Raw genomic sequence first — 13693 nt, 5'->3', positions numbered from 1 at the left:
TACAAGAAAACAAAGTTGAATTAATACATTAAACATTTGGCACATATTATAACTTCACTTGGTTTTTAAAAAATTCCTCCAGAATCTCTAGAGGAACTATTTTTATTATTAGAAACATTAATTATCAAAATAGATATGAGTCTTTTACCCATGACCATTTAAAATGTGTTTATTCTGCATGCGCATATGAATATTGCAAAAGGAAACACAGAAATAAAATCACTGCAGCTTGCTTATCAACGAACAGGGCTAGGTTTGGGGTGTGAACCGCATAATGGCATTTGCTCTGATTTGGAGATCCATAGGTCTTCTGATTCTGCGACTTAGTGAGGACTAAGAAGAAGCAATTTTCACGGTTAAAGTTTAGCTTTGGAGTAGTGACATTTTAAGATGGGCAGCGCCACTTCCTTACTCTAATCTTCACATATTTGGTGAGAAGAATGTGCTTCCGGATCAGATGTGATTTCCTGGCAGTCATATATACGCCATGGCACTTCACATTTTAGAAATTAAACACTGGCCTTTCCCTTCAGAATCCTTTCAAAAGAGCACTCGCCTTCCTTTTGGGGTCTCCCCACTCCTCTTTCTTGGCCACTAATCCCAGCCAATTGTAAATTCCACTTGACAATTCTACTTTAGAAAACCTGTTCCCCACTCTTATTATCGACACATGTGCTGCTACTTAGCAAATGGTGGGAGAGGCTCGGGATGCTGAGGCATGCAGTCGCTGTCATTTTGGGAATGATTTACTAGCCTGGAAGGGAATTAGCAAGGTAATCCTAGGTGCATAAACTCATTAGTAATTAGCACGGAGTCCAAGTGCATAGGGCTGCAATCAAAATCATTTGTGTGGTATGCAGTATGGATGCTCTGGCCCATATTGAGCACCTTATAGGACTTATGTTAAACTGCCCCACCATAAAGTGTGTGGATCTAAGCATCTCCACCCTCCTTCACCTCCACCTGCCAGCCTTCCCCAATCTAGTGCATGGGCGTAGGCCATGCTGCACAAGGCTGCTTGGAGTTGTGGTCCAACAGCATCTGAAGGGCACCACAATGAGAAAGCCTGCTATATACATTGATAAAACTTTATCCCCTGAGAACAGATAGCTAATTAACAGACTTAGCTAATGTCAGCCACTCAGTTACGTCCGTTTAATTAATCGGCTTCAACCATACTGTAAATGAAACCTAAGCCAAATCTATAATGGTAGCTAATAGCTAAGACAGAACTGAGTCCCGCTATTATTTTGCTCTTTTTATTCTGTAGGAAACAGTGACTGGATGTAACAACCATGAAGCACATTTTAAAATGAAACTTTAATTGAAGTTAATTAAATATTTCACTTCTAATTAGCAGCAACCCTTTAAGCATGTTTATTGAAGTAACCATATTTTCAAATTCTTTCCTTTTTAAACTATGGCTGACTTAGGGAATTAATATAACCAGTATTTTGTTCACAAGAACCATTTAATGCTTTTTATCCAGAGGTAAAAGAGAGCAAAAACTTGTGGTATACATGAAAAAGAAATAATAATTAAATATGTAAATTGGAGTTGTAACATCTTAATACATTTGATTATTTAATATGACACCCCCCGGTGTACAGACATTAATAAATATTAAGGAGTAGTGCAGCTAATCTAAAATGTGTTTTTGCCCTAACCCTAATTATGTCAGAGACATTTTCAAAAAGGAGCTCTCAATTGTTTATCTGAGAGGAATTATTTAATACTATTGTGATGCTATGGGTGCAATGTTGCTCCTACAGAAATAAATTACACATTTTTACTACCGGTAGTTTTCATAGAACACGATTACCTGTCAGGGGCATTGGATATGAGAAACATCTATTTTACAGATGCCCATCCCTTTCTCTTACCACGTATGTACACACACACACTGATATTCCTACGACTAATAGGACATGCTCTCCCATGAATACTAAGTTACGTTCCTATTAACTTTTCTGTACCCTAAATTTCTCCCATTTGAACTCCTTCCCTTTCGTTTGCCTGGCAACCTGTCTGTTCTCCTTGGTTCTCTTGAGAAGTCCTCACAATCAAGAGCTGCCAGTAGTCACACATTTCATTATGCAGAGTAGTAGCATTTGAAATCGGCTTTGCTTATCTTCACACCCCTATGCGCGCTTCCATACACACTACTTGCCTCATAAATTGGATTGCCTCTCTAAGGGTTTCTGCAGCAGGAGTGACTGCTGCTCTCTGCTGCCGAGCTTATTCCTTTCTGAAAGTTTTTAAAAATGTTATTGCTGTGTTGCTGCTGAGAAAGAGTGGAATATTGACTAGCTCACACTGGTAAAAGCAGTGCCTATAGGGATGTCCAAAATCAAATCTGCTCCCCACACTACCCTTAACATTGAAGTAACATTGATAAATAATGTCATAACATTACCATTTTGGGTAAATGCTGAGTTCTACCATAGCTTGGAAACCATAACAGGATTCTGATGAAAAGTCAGATTGCCGCTTTTATCAAATAGCCCTAAAGGTTAGACCAGATAGGTTAACTATCTGCATAATCTAGCCAAAATGAAAGCACATTTAAATCCAATTGATTTAAGTGTCTTTCACGGAAAGATACGTGCCATAGCATCAGTGGGATTTACAAGTGTTTAACAATACTGGCTATCCTATCGCATGTCTTTTCTCTGGCCTTGTGAATGTGCTGAGCTTAGTTCACCATCTCTACTGGCACATTTGCTAGCAGTTCTGGCAGAGAACCCAAAGATTAAAGAGGCATGAAAATCAAACTACCTTAATCCTTTGAAGTGGTCCCTCCAGAACCAGATTAAGGAACATAAGGCAAGCAGCATGTGGAAATCAGCGCTGTTGCTGCCAAATCTGTTGATCTGGTAGCTCTGAAAAAACATCAGACTCTACTCTTGAATATACTTCTTGGGAATAAATTTATCAATTTTTGTATCATTTTGTATCATCAATTTTTGCAAAACCAGGCAGTACAATTAATAAACCATGATTTAATATATGCATGTTATTGTGGGGTTTGGGGTTTTTTTTATTTCATGAGATATTTAATCAGCCACATGTCACATTCCCAATCCATGTTGTAACAGCGTAAATGAATTACTAATATGGAACAGAAGGTTTGGGGTGTAAAATCCTAAATCCTTCAAAGACTTCCCTGGGTGATCATTTTTCTTCTGTGTATTGTCAGGATTAATTGGAATTCAAAGGGCACCTTCATAAGAATGAACACAAGACTTCACAAATTCACTATTCAGATTATTGTGGAAGTAGCTTGGTAAAAATGTCTAAGCAAATAGACTTCTCTCAGAATGCCTTTCAGTGCGCCTTTCTTTTTCAATCTATCTATTGAAAGCTGTTAAATGCTTCAATATCATTGTGGCACAAAGCCCACCGTGTTTTTAATGAAGTGTTTTATACACATATAAAAAGAAAAATAATTGCTCTGCAAAGTGTATAGTATTCCCCCACCCCAAGCCTATTATTAGTTGCACAGAACACTGGGTCTCAGCTCTAACATAGCGTCTCCACCCCCATCGTTCAGCCCGGACACTGAGATCCAGCGCCGAGGGCCTTCTGGCGGTTCCCTCATTGCGAGAAGTGAGGTTACAGGGAACCAGACAGAGGGCCTTCTCGGTAGTGGCGCCCACCCTGTGGAACACCCTCCCTTCAAATGTGAAGGAAATAAGCAGCAGAAGAAGAAGAGTTTGGATTTGATATCCCGCTTTATCACTACCCGAAGGAGTCTCAAAGCGGCTAACATTCTCCTTTCCCTTCCTCCCCCACAACAAACACTCTGTGAGGTGAGTGGGGCTGAGAGACTTCAGAGAAGTGTGACTAGCCCAAGGTCACCCAGCAGCTGCATGTGGAGGAGCAGAGACGCAAACCCTGTTCCCCAGATTAGGGGTCTATCGCTCTTAACCACTACACCACACTGGCTCTCCAGCAGCTATCCTATCTTTAAAAGACATCTGAAGGCAGCCCTGTTCAGGGAAGTTTTTAATATTTAACGCTGTACTGTTTTTAACACTTGATTGGGAGCCGCCCAGAGTGGCTGGGGAAACTCAGCCAGATGGGCGGGGTATAAATAAATTGTTGTTGTTGTTGTTGTTGTTGGCTTGTTCTGGTATCTGCTTCACTCTACACTCATACAGCAGCAGTCAATGACCTAGTTCATATGACCACCTAACCCGTGGCTGGGACTCCTCTTCCCTTCAAATTTTAATCTGGTGGGGACTATACACTGGAGGAAGATGGGCCGAGAACCACCCCACTGTCTTGGTCTCTGTCACTCCATCCCTCCATTTTCCCTCCCTCCCTCCCTCCCTCCCTCCCTCTCTCTCTCTCTCTCTCTCACACACACACTCCTAGTTAATCAATCTTCCATTCACAAACACTCTCATTCTTTCATTCATACACAAAAACTTCAGTTCTCTCACACCCGCTCCCCTCTAACTGCCACTCTCCTCTAAAAAATAAAATAAAATCCACCACATGGTAATTAGAGAGATATTCCAGATACTCTCCACCAACCCCGTCACCATGAACCTTGAGTTATACAGTGGTACCTCAGGTTAAGTACTTAATTCATTCCGGAGGTCCGCTCTTAACCTGAGACTGTTCTTAACCTGAAGCACCACTTTAGCTAATGGGGCCTCCTGCTGCTGCCGCACCGGCGGAGCACGATTTCTGTTCTCATCCTGAAGCAAAGTTCTTAACCTGAAGCACTATTTCTGGGTTAGCGGAGTCTGTAACCTGAAGTGTATGTAACCTGAAGCGTATGTAATCCGAGGTACCACTGTACTTCCAATGACTCACAATTTCCATGCAAATAGCTGTTAACATGAATGTTACTTGTTCCTTATAAACATGTTTCCCAATTATCAATAAGGGAAATGCCACTACATAAATGTGCTGGCCCATTATTTTGGAAATTCTGACAAATTCCAGATTCTAAAACCATTGCACAGGAATTTGCGCCCGCCACATGTGAATGAAAGACCTGAGTTCACCACAGCCTCTCTAAAATAGTGGGAATACGGCATAATTAATATGATGTGAATTCATCCAGTCCAGTGCCACCAAAAGAACACTTTTTCTTCTATGTTTATTCAGAGATTGTTTTTCCAAGCTGCTTCCAACTCTTGTGTAATTGCTTCCAAAGTTTCCAGTTGCAACAGTTTATAGATTGCAGAAGCTACAACTTTCTAGTCATTGTCAGGTTGAATACAAAAACTTTATTACTTTATTTTTCAATGCTAATATTATTTTTCCTGTCTAGCACATACTATTTCTTAAGAAAATAACCAGTCTGCTAACCCTATTCTGCTTTTAATTTTTTGTTCTGGATCGCCCATCATATATTGTTTTGCTTCCCAAAATTTAGATTGTGCTCACTCTGATCATTCTCTGTCTATCTCAGTTTAAACAAGACGTTACATATTTTTTACAAATACATTCTGATATGTATATTAGGTCATAACTCTAAAAAACAGAATTAATTGTATTTACCATGCTCTGCAGCTTCTCTTCTCTTCTCTTTGTGTCATTCCAGCTAAGTCATCCACAAGCATAAGCAATTTTCTTCCTTTCGATTTACTTTAATAACTAAATTAATTTTCTTCTTTTTGGTTAACTGCATCCTTCAGAAATGTTTTTAATATGGCAGCAAACATCCTTCGTAAATCTATTCACCCATTATCATAATCTGCAGTTCTAGCTTCCTGAACTGTATATACTACATTCTGCTGTCTTTTTCAGCTTTAGATATATAGGGTGGCATTCAACTAAATTTTACTCAGAGGAGACCTATCAAAATCCAAGAACCTAACCGACTCATGTTAGTTTCAAAGGATCTATACTCTAAGTAAAATACTTTATTTTATCTGTCTTGCCTTATGCCTACCATCTTCTGCTTCCTTGCTTTCCTAATACAGTGGTACCTCTGGTTAAGAACTAAATTTGTTCCGGAGGTCTGTTCTTAACCTGAAACTGTTCTTAACCTGAAGCACCACTTTAGCTAATGGGGCCTCCTGCTGCCGCCACATGATTTCTGTTCTCATCCTGAAGCAAAGTTCTTAACCTGAGGTACCATTTCTGGGTTAGTGGAGTCTGTAACCTGAAGCATTTGTAACCCGAGGTACCACTGTAATTAGATTTGTTGCAGCCCAATCCTATGCAATATTCAATAGGCCTTACACTTGGTTTCATAGGCTAGCATGCCAAGATTAAACCATCATTTCTGAGTTTGAATGTAATGGGGAACTATGGTTTAAACAAGCAAATCCTAAATCTGGCATGCAAAACAAAGTGGCAGTGTATAAAGCGCACAATGGTCAGTCTTAATCATAATAAGCCATGATTTTGTTAAGCCAAGATTGTTACATCTGAACTGGCTTTGTATGGGGACACCAGGCTAAATCTGAGTTAATCTGAATAGGCTTTGAGCTGAACTGAGTCTTGATTTTTTATTCTGGGTTTGTTGTCCCTTTCTGTATGGGTGTCAATTATTTTTGTTTTCTGCTGCTTTCTCTTCATTTCTCCTGTTTTTACTTAAACATTTTGTACTGGTTGATTAATTGTTGTGTTGCTGATTTTAATTATATGTTAGCCACCTTGAATTATTTTATAAGATGAGCCAGAGATTAAAAAATCAAACAGATCATAGGCATGTTTGCTCAGAAGCAAGTTCCACTGTGTTCAGTAAGGCACGTTTGCTAGCAAGCGTGCAAAAGATCGCAGCCTGAGTAGAGCAGAGAATGAGTTTCCTTCCTAGTACTTCCCCCTCCCTCCCTCAGCACTTGATGACCACACCTGTTATTTTGAACTGGTTGTCATTTTAAGTTACGTGTATGCTCAACTTCCGTTGAAGTTCAATGTGACCATGAAAGTTATAGTTCTGAATCACACCTCTGTTGATCAAAACTGGTTTCTATTAGACTTTCCACTTTGTACTGCTGATGTTGCAATTCTTTGGAGAATTTTGAAAGAAACAATTATGATAAGTTAATGGCAGATTGTTTAGAAAATGAAATTTAATAGTTCAAAGTGGTTTATATTATAAAGAGTCTTCCTCTTTATAAAGACTGGGAAAGGCAAGGTATTTTGTTTTCGTTTTTTGCTGTCTTTTACACAACTGTGATGATGCTACATAGAATTGCTTTAAGAGAGATGGAATTCCAGCATAGCCACATTTTTATAGGGCTATGCCCTTTCTGGGTTCTGACCAGGAAAGGCAATGCATAGTTTTTGTGGGTAATGAAAGAGGAAGTGTCATGTATGTAAACCTAGATTTCATTAGAGCAGAATTAATCCAAAAGCTAATATAGGACTCATTTGTGGTGATGATGCAATAGAACTGTGGCAGTAAGAGGGAATGTGCCTTAAAGTTTAGAAAGACTTTAGCAGACTTTTTCTGAGCAACTATGAAAAGGGAGCAACTTTTCAGTTCTCTGATCCTACATGTTAACCGTTGTCAGCAGCCACTGTGCCAGGCTTATGCCAATGTAAGGGAGTGTAAGGGAGTTACACTCCCATGTACTCCCAACATCAAAGTATAAAAAATATGTTATCACTATTGAAATAGAAATGATGTAGCAACACCAGCCAATAGTATCATGGTGTCCCTGGCAACTCTGCTGGTGCCCAAACATCACGATACAGTGGTACCTTGGTACTCAAACTGCTTGGCTCCTGAACAAATAGGCTCCTGAATGCCACAAACCCAGAAGTAAGTGTTCTGGTTTGCAAACATTTTTCGGAAGCCGAATGTCCAATGGGGCTTCCACTTGAGTGCAGGAAGCCGTACTTTGGTTATTGAATGGTTTCAGAAGTCAAATGGACTGCTGGAACAGAATAAGTTCGAGAACCAAGGTACCACTGTATTGTGCCAGACTCTAAGCCTAAGAAGCTGACAACCCAAACAGACCAAGCAGCATAATAACAGGAAAGTGCTGTAGCCTGCAAACAATATTTTTGCTAGTGGAGAAGCAAGGATGAGGCAGGGAATGAACGGAATGTCATTCCAAGTACAACACACAGTCATATCTGTAGCCTAGTGCATGTGGAACCCAGAGCTACACAGAAAAAAGGTTTGAATTTTGCTGAAGAACATTATTATTATTATTATTATTACTCATATGACTGGGTTGTCCCACCCTCAGAAACCATGTTCATAATGCTACATGTTTGTGTCTATTGGAGGGGAACAACTTTTTTGAAAGGGACAAGGGTGGGAGCCACATGCACAAGGAAGAGAGGATAGTAACAAATAAAGGATCAGCATGACCTGCCTGCTTGCCCAACGGGAAGGAGCAAGGTACTAAGAAACAGGAAATGTTGGTTTGGTAATATTCCCTGCCAAAGTAAAGCTTACCTTCCAAGTATCAGAGCGGCAACAATAAATGTGGATGGAATGAGAGAATCAGTGGGACTTAAATCCCAAGACTATGACCATCATAGACAGGAGACTTTCCTTCATGGGTGAGTTCATGACATGCCCTCTACGTCATATGCATCAAGAACTCCAGCAGGCTTAGCAAAAAAAGAGATCCCAGGTTTTACCTCAGGCTACATAAAGGCCTCAGAAGAGACATACACTGGAGACAGTGCAGTATGAACATTGATACCCAAGCAGAGGGAGTGGTACACCAATTAATGACCTCACCAAGCAACACTCAGCCCTGACAGGCTTCAAAGTGCCTATCATTTTGTAAACCTATTCAATCCCATGTAGTCACATATACCATATTCAGCTGATTGATGGTTGTTTTCCTCAATAGAGAGCTCATCTCACAGGCATCTGGTTGAGCTCTATGCAAAACAGGATGGACTAGATGGGTCTTTGATCTAACAGAAATCTTCTTATGACATTGCCCCAATGTTCACAGAATACATAAAACAGAGTGCGATATACCCACCGGCTGCGCCACTAGCAACTGCGGATACGGCACCTTCAGCATTAGAAAGGGTCCAATATGCTTTCATTCATCACTGAAAGAGAGTTGACAAGTCAAGAATGAAGACTGAGAAGGTTTATTGATACCAACAGAAGATAATTATTAATCTAATTTTGAGACATTTCCATGTAGCAGAAAGGGCAAAAACCAGACTGGAAACAGTCAAGTAGAAAATCGGGAGAACAAAGAGCAGGACAGCCAGTCATACAAGTTTTGAGAATATAGAAGAAAAATCAAACAGATCTGGCTATTCCTAGTATGGGGGTTAACTTTAGTCCCTTCACATGTACAGATACATGTGTGTAGTAGACGTCCATGCAAGGGTCAATTCTAATCTGCCCAGGATTCCTTGACACTTGCACAAACCCTGCATAGATACATCTTTATGTTTGTAGGCCCATACTTATGGTGAGCAGCTAGCAGCTGGTAGCTGTTTAGGGCATCAGTGGTGGTCAGGAACAAGGCTAGCAACGTTGCCATGGAAGTCCTTCACACAGTGGGTGAACCTGTGATGGGATTTTCATGGGCTTTTCACCTATGAAAAGTCATGTGGTCAGGCAGTTGTACACCTTCATTTCAGAATCATTTCAAGCCTTTTTGAGAACTGAGCCACCTTTACTATAGAAACCCAAGTTAGGCTTCAGTTCGAACCCCTCACCCGTCTTATAGATTCAATAGAACTTATTCTGAATGGACATGCTTAGGATTGCAGCCTAAAAGAAATAAGAAAAGGTATTGATTGTGAGCAGGAAAGTTTAGCTAGCACTCTTTAAAACTGTGTTTGCTTTGTTTACATACACAACTATGAGAAGGTTGGAAGATGCCAAGTTAGTTTCACGCCAATCTAGGTCAAGTCTTGTCTAAGCTGCTCTCGCTGCTGGGTTGCCCTTCCTCGTATTCCTCCTGCTTTTCTTCCTCCTCCACCTTCTCCTCCCCTCGCCTTTCCCTTAGTTGCCTTAAAAGCAAACACCCGCTCTCTCTCTCTCTCTCTCTCAGTTCTTACCCTCCTTCCCTTCCCGTTCCCCAGCCCCGCCACATCCTTTCTCTCCCCAAACCTAAGAGCGCCTAAAAGTGTTCCTAAACACCGCTCCCCCTCCTCTCCCCAGATGGCTTAATCTCTCTCTGTGTGCATCTCACTTTTTTAAAAAAAAAAATTTTCACACACACCCTAACCTGCTCTTCCTTCCCCTATCACAGCCGCCCTTCAGAGCAGGGTCATTGGCTGTTGCTAGAGGCTCCTCTCTCCGGATTGGCTAAGTCGCGCTGCTGCTGCTGCTCGCTTCGTCAGTTTCCAGACTTGTTGTCTGGCTCTAAGGCTAAAAAGTCTGAAGGGGAAACTAGTGCAGCTGCGCGGTTGGGGCCGAAAGAGAGAGAGACCGAGACCGAGTGTGTGTGCGCGCGCACGCTAGTCAGTCACGCTTGGCTGTCTGGGCGGCGCTGCAGTGTCTCCCCCTGGCCTGGGCGGCGGTGCTTAGTAGTAGTAGTAGTAGTAGTAATAATAGAACTGCCGCCCGCTCTCCGTCCCTCCCTCGCTCCCCGCGGCCGGCCGGCCTGCCTGCCGCCGCCCTTATCTCTGGGGAGCCTGAAGGAGACACCTCAGCGAGTCCCCGGCCGGCGCCCAGAGGAGCGAGCCTGCCAAGCGAGAGGGGCGGGAAGGAGGGAGAGGAAGGGGGAAGTGTGGAGAGGAGGAGCCGTGTGTCTGTGTGTGTGTGTGTGTGTGTGTGAGGCGGGGAAGGCGAGCGGAGCGAGGGAGGAAGGCAGGAAGGAAAAGCGAACGAATAGAAGATAAGAAGGCTGCGCAGTGGAAGAAGAGCAGGAGGAAGAGGAAGAAGAAGGGGGCTTGTTGCGCTTCGCCTCCCCGCCTCCCCTCCCACCACATGCCCCTGGCGGTGGGTTGCGGCAGGCGCTACAGCATCCTGGGCCCGGCCTAGCCAGCGAGGGGACGCAGAGAAAGGAGAAGAAGCCGGAGGGTGGAGGGGGGGGGGTCGGCGACGGAGGCGGGTCCGTAGCTCGGGAGCCTCTTTGGAAAGGAGAGCTGGGCCAGGCTCCGGCGCAGGCTTTGCGGCCCCCGCGGTCGCCCCGTCCCCTCGCCCCACACAGCCGCCGCCGCCGCCGCCGCCTCAGTAAGGGGCGGGAAGTGAGTCTTCTTCTGCCGGGACTGGGCGGCGTTCGAGGCACCTGAAACCGCGCATTTGTCACGGCGGAAGAGGGCAGAAGCTGAGGCGGCGACGCAGAGACCTCCCCTCGCTCAACTGCGAAGAAAAGTGAAGAAGGAGGCCGGGGGAGGGAAGCGGGGAAATAACTCACCTCGGCCGGCCGGGCCGCAAGCTTGGCATTGCTAAATCTCCCCAATCCCGGAAAAGAAAACTGCGAAGAAAAGTGAAGAAGGAGGCCGGGGGAGGGAAGCGGGGAAATAACTCACCTCGGCCGGCCGGGCCGCAAGCTTGGCATTGCTAAATCTCCCCAATCCCGGAAAAGAAAAGGGGGAAAAAACCAACAACGTCGACGAAAGCTGTTGCATCCTCCACCCCACCCCCCGTTTTTTTTTTCTTTTCTGGACTGCTGAGAAAACTTGATTTGGATTTAAAGCATCCATTGGGTAGTGAAGGAAGCTGGTGCAAATGGAGATCTGCACGCCCGACTTGTGAGGTTGGTTTTCTAAAGAAATAATTTTGGAAGTGTGCGTGTGCGGGAACATTAAGAATGAAACCCTTTTTATGTGTTGGAGAAAGGGGACGCAATTGTACTTCATTTTGAGATGGTGGTCTGCCTCCTGTTCTTACTTTCGTTAGCTTTTTAAATGTCTTTCTGGATTTTGAAGCTGGTTCCCCCCCCCCCGTGTGTGTGTGTGTGTGTGTGTGTGTGAGAGAGAGAGAGAGAGAGAGAGAGAGAGAAAGTCTAATTGTTACCGGTACTTTGAAATTTTGTTGCAGAGGAGAAATGTAGGAGAGCTGATTTTGTGTGTGTAAAGCTTCTCAGACAGAAGTTTCTTTGTTCCGTAGTAGAAGGTATTGAAGTGAAACTGCCTGATTATGCATTCGTGATCTTAAAACATGTCATCTGTAGAAGCGACTTGCTGGACCGATAACTTTCTTTCTCTGCAAGCATTCCGTCTGGATAAACGGCAAATATTCTTTTTCCCATGTACCATTAAAGTTTGAAGACTTTTTCTTTTCTTAGTGGCCGATGTTTTTCTTTTAGAAGGCATTCCTTAGCTGTCGAGTAAGGACACGGTTCAGACAGGCCTGATGTCTTGTGAGACTTAACAAGTGTTTCTTCTTTCATAACCTGTGTAGTTCAAAAACGTTTGAGTAGTAGAGATATTTGTCATATTGTCATAAAACAGCTTCAGCACCTTTAGTCAATGGCTATCTCCTGAGGGGGTTTAAACTTTATTTGCAAACGTCTACTTGCATATGTGGTTTATGGATAAATTTATTTTCCCCCTAATAGTGGAATTCAATTGTTTCATTTGATTTTTTTTAACAATGTAGTTTGGTCTTGGTGTTTTGGGAAAAGGTATGGGAATAGTGAGGTTTCTGAAAAATTGTTAAGATTAAGCAATTCTCATTATAAGGAAAGCAAAATGTGTTGTATCACCTGTTGAATTATATAATTTTGATGACTTCACAAGCAACTTGCCATTTGTTTTTGTACAAATCTGCTATGAACATGTTTTCTAAATTGTGCATTAGTCAGATGGCTAAAACTGAGGCATTATTTTTGTACTGTGGATGGTTTAAATCAATGTCCATGCTATGTTTTGCTGGTCTGTCTTGATGGGAGTAAAAGCAAATTTCTCTTGGCGTCAATCATCAAGATTAGGAAACTTTCAAACTATACACATGATCTTTAAAGACACCAGTAAAGGTTACTCTTGGCCATTTCAAAGGATTGGACAGAAAGATGGCAGTGAACTTCAACTTCCTTATATGGCTTATGCGTGGCAGAAAAGCCTAAACAGAGTAATCATTTTACAGTGAATTAGCACTTCCAAAGCAGTGTTACATTTCCCACAAAACATAGTCTAAAGAGGGATAGAAGGTATCATTCCATGATACATATAACTATAAGATATTGTATATCTAACATGTAGCCATAGAGCATAAACTATTGTATTTTAAACTATTTATTGTTCTTGATATTGGTTGGACTTAAAATCCTGTACAGTGCAGTCCTGTAAATGTCTACACAGAAGTAGACTTACTCTTAGGTAAAGGTGTATAATATTTCAGCTTTAGATTAGTTTAGCCACCATGTTGGATTAGGCCCTATTTAAATAGCACACTTCTGCTTAGGCTAGTGATGTGTCATAAATTACATTAATTTTAGTAATACAATTTGAAAAGATTTGTTGGAATTATTGCTCTTGGCAAGTCAAGCTTATATGATAGTAAATTATCTGACAGGCCTTTGAATTTTCACCTTTATCTGATTGGTTCAAAGCCTGTTTAGTGGTGTGTGTGTATTACATTTCATTAGTTATGTGGAAACTTCTCCTAATTTGACTTTTTTCAGAGAGCTATGTTTATATATGTTCTGTATATCTATATTGTATAAAAGTTTTCTTTTTTAGTGTTCTTACAGTTATGTGCTAATTTTTATATTATCTAAAATTAATAAATAATAGCAAGTAAGATTTACCTCCTTTGGTAATTCAGATGAATGCCTGTCTGTACTCTTCAGTAAGTCATTTGGAGACAAAAGAAAAACAGTAAATTTATAGA

At 41.9% G+C, this 13693-nt stretch overlaps 1 protein-coding gene and 1 long non-coding RNA gene across 6 annotated transcripts in view; one reads left to right on the top strand and one right to left on the bottom strand.

The window, feature by feature from the left end:
- The window catches only part of LOC309352372, a 58236-nt gene extending 46916 nt beyond the window's left edge, over positions 1 to 11320 (bottom strand). For all 3 annotated transcript variants that reach the window (XR_014161257.1, XR_014161258.1, XR_014161259.1), the window contains exons 1-3: positions 10140 to 11320; positions 9625 to 9679; positions 8928 to 9000 (exon numbers count right to left, since the gene is read on the bottom strand). This is a non-coding gene — a long non-coding RNA (uncharacterized lncRNA). The remainder of the gene's footprint in view (positions 1 to 8927; positions 9001 to 9624; positions 9680 to 10139) is intronic.
- Positions 11321 to 11337: 17 nt separating this feature from the next.
- ERBIN (erbb2 interacting protein) overlaps positions 11338 to 13693 on the top strand; it is an 85338-nt gene continuing 82982 nt past the window's right edge. For all 3 annotated transcript variants that reach the window (XM_081880697.1, XM_081880696.1, XM_081880695.1), the window contains exon 1: positions 11338 to 11615. The gene's annotated coding sequence lies outside the window, so the exon portion shown is untranslated. The remainder of the gene's footprint in view (positions 11616 to 13693) is intronic.

The sequence above is a fragment of the Podarcis erhardii genome, assembly GCF_964252035.2.
Source record: "Podarcis erhardii genome assembly, chromosome: 11".
NCBI lineage: Eukaryota > Metazoa > Chordata > Lepidosauria > Squamata > Lacertidae > Podarcis > Podarcis erhardii.
The sequence above is the reverse complement of the archived record's forward strand: the minus strand, read 5'-3'. Positions and strand labels throughout refer to the sequence as shown.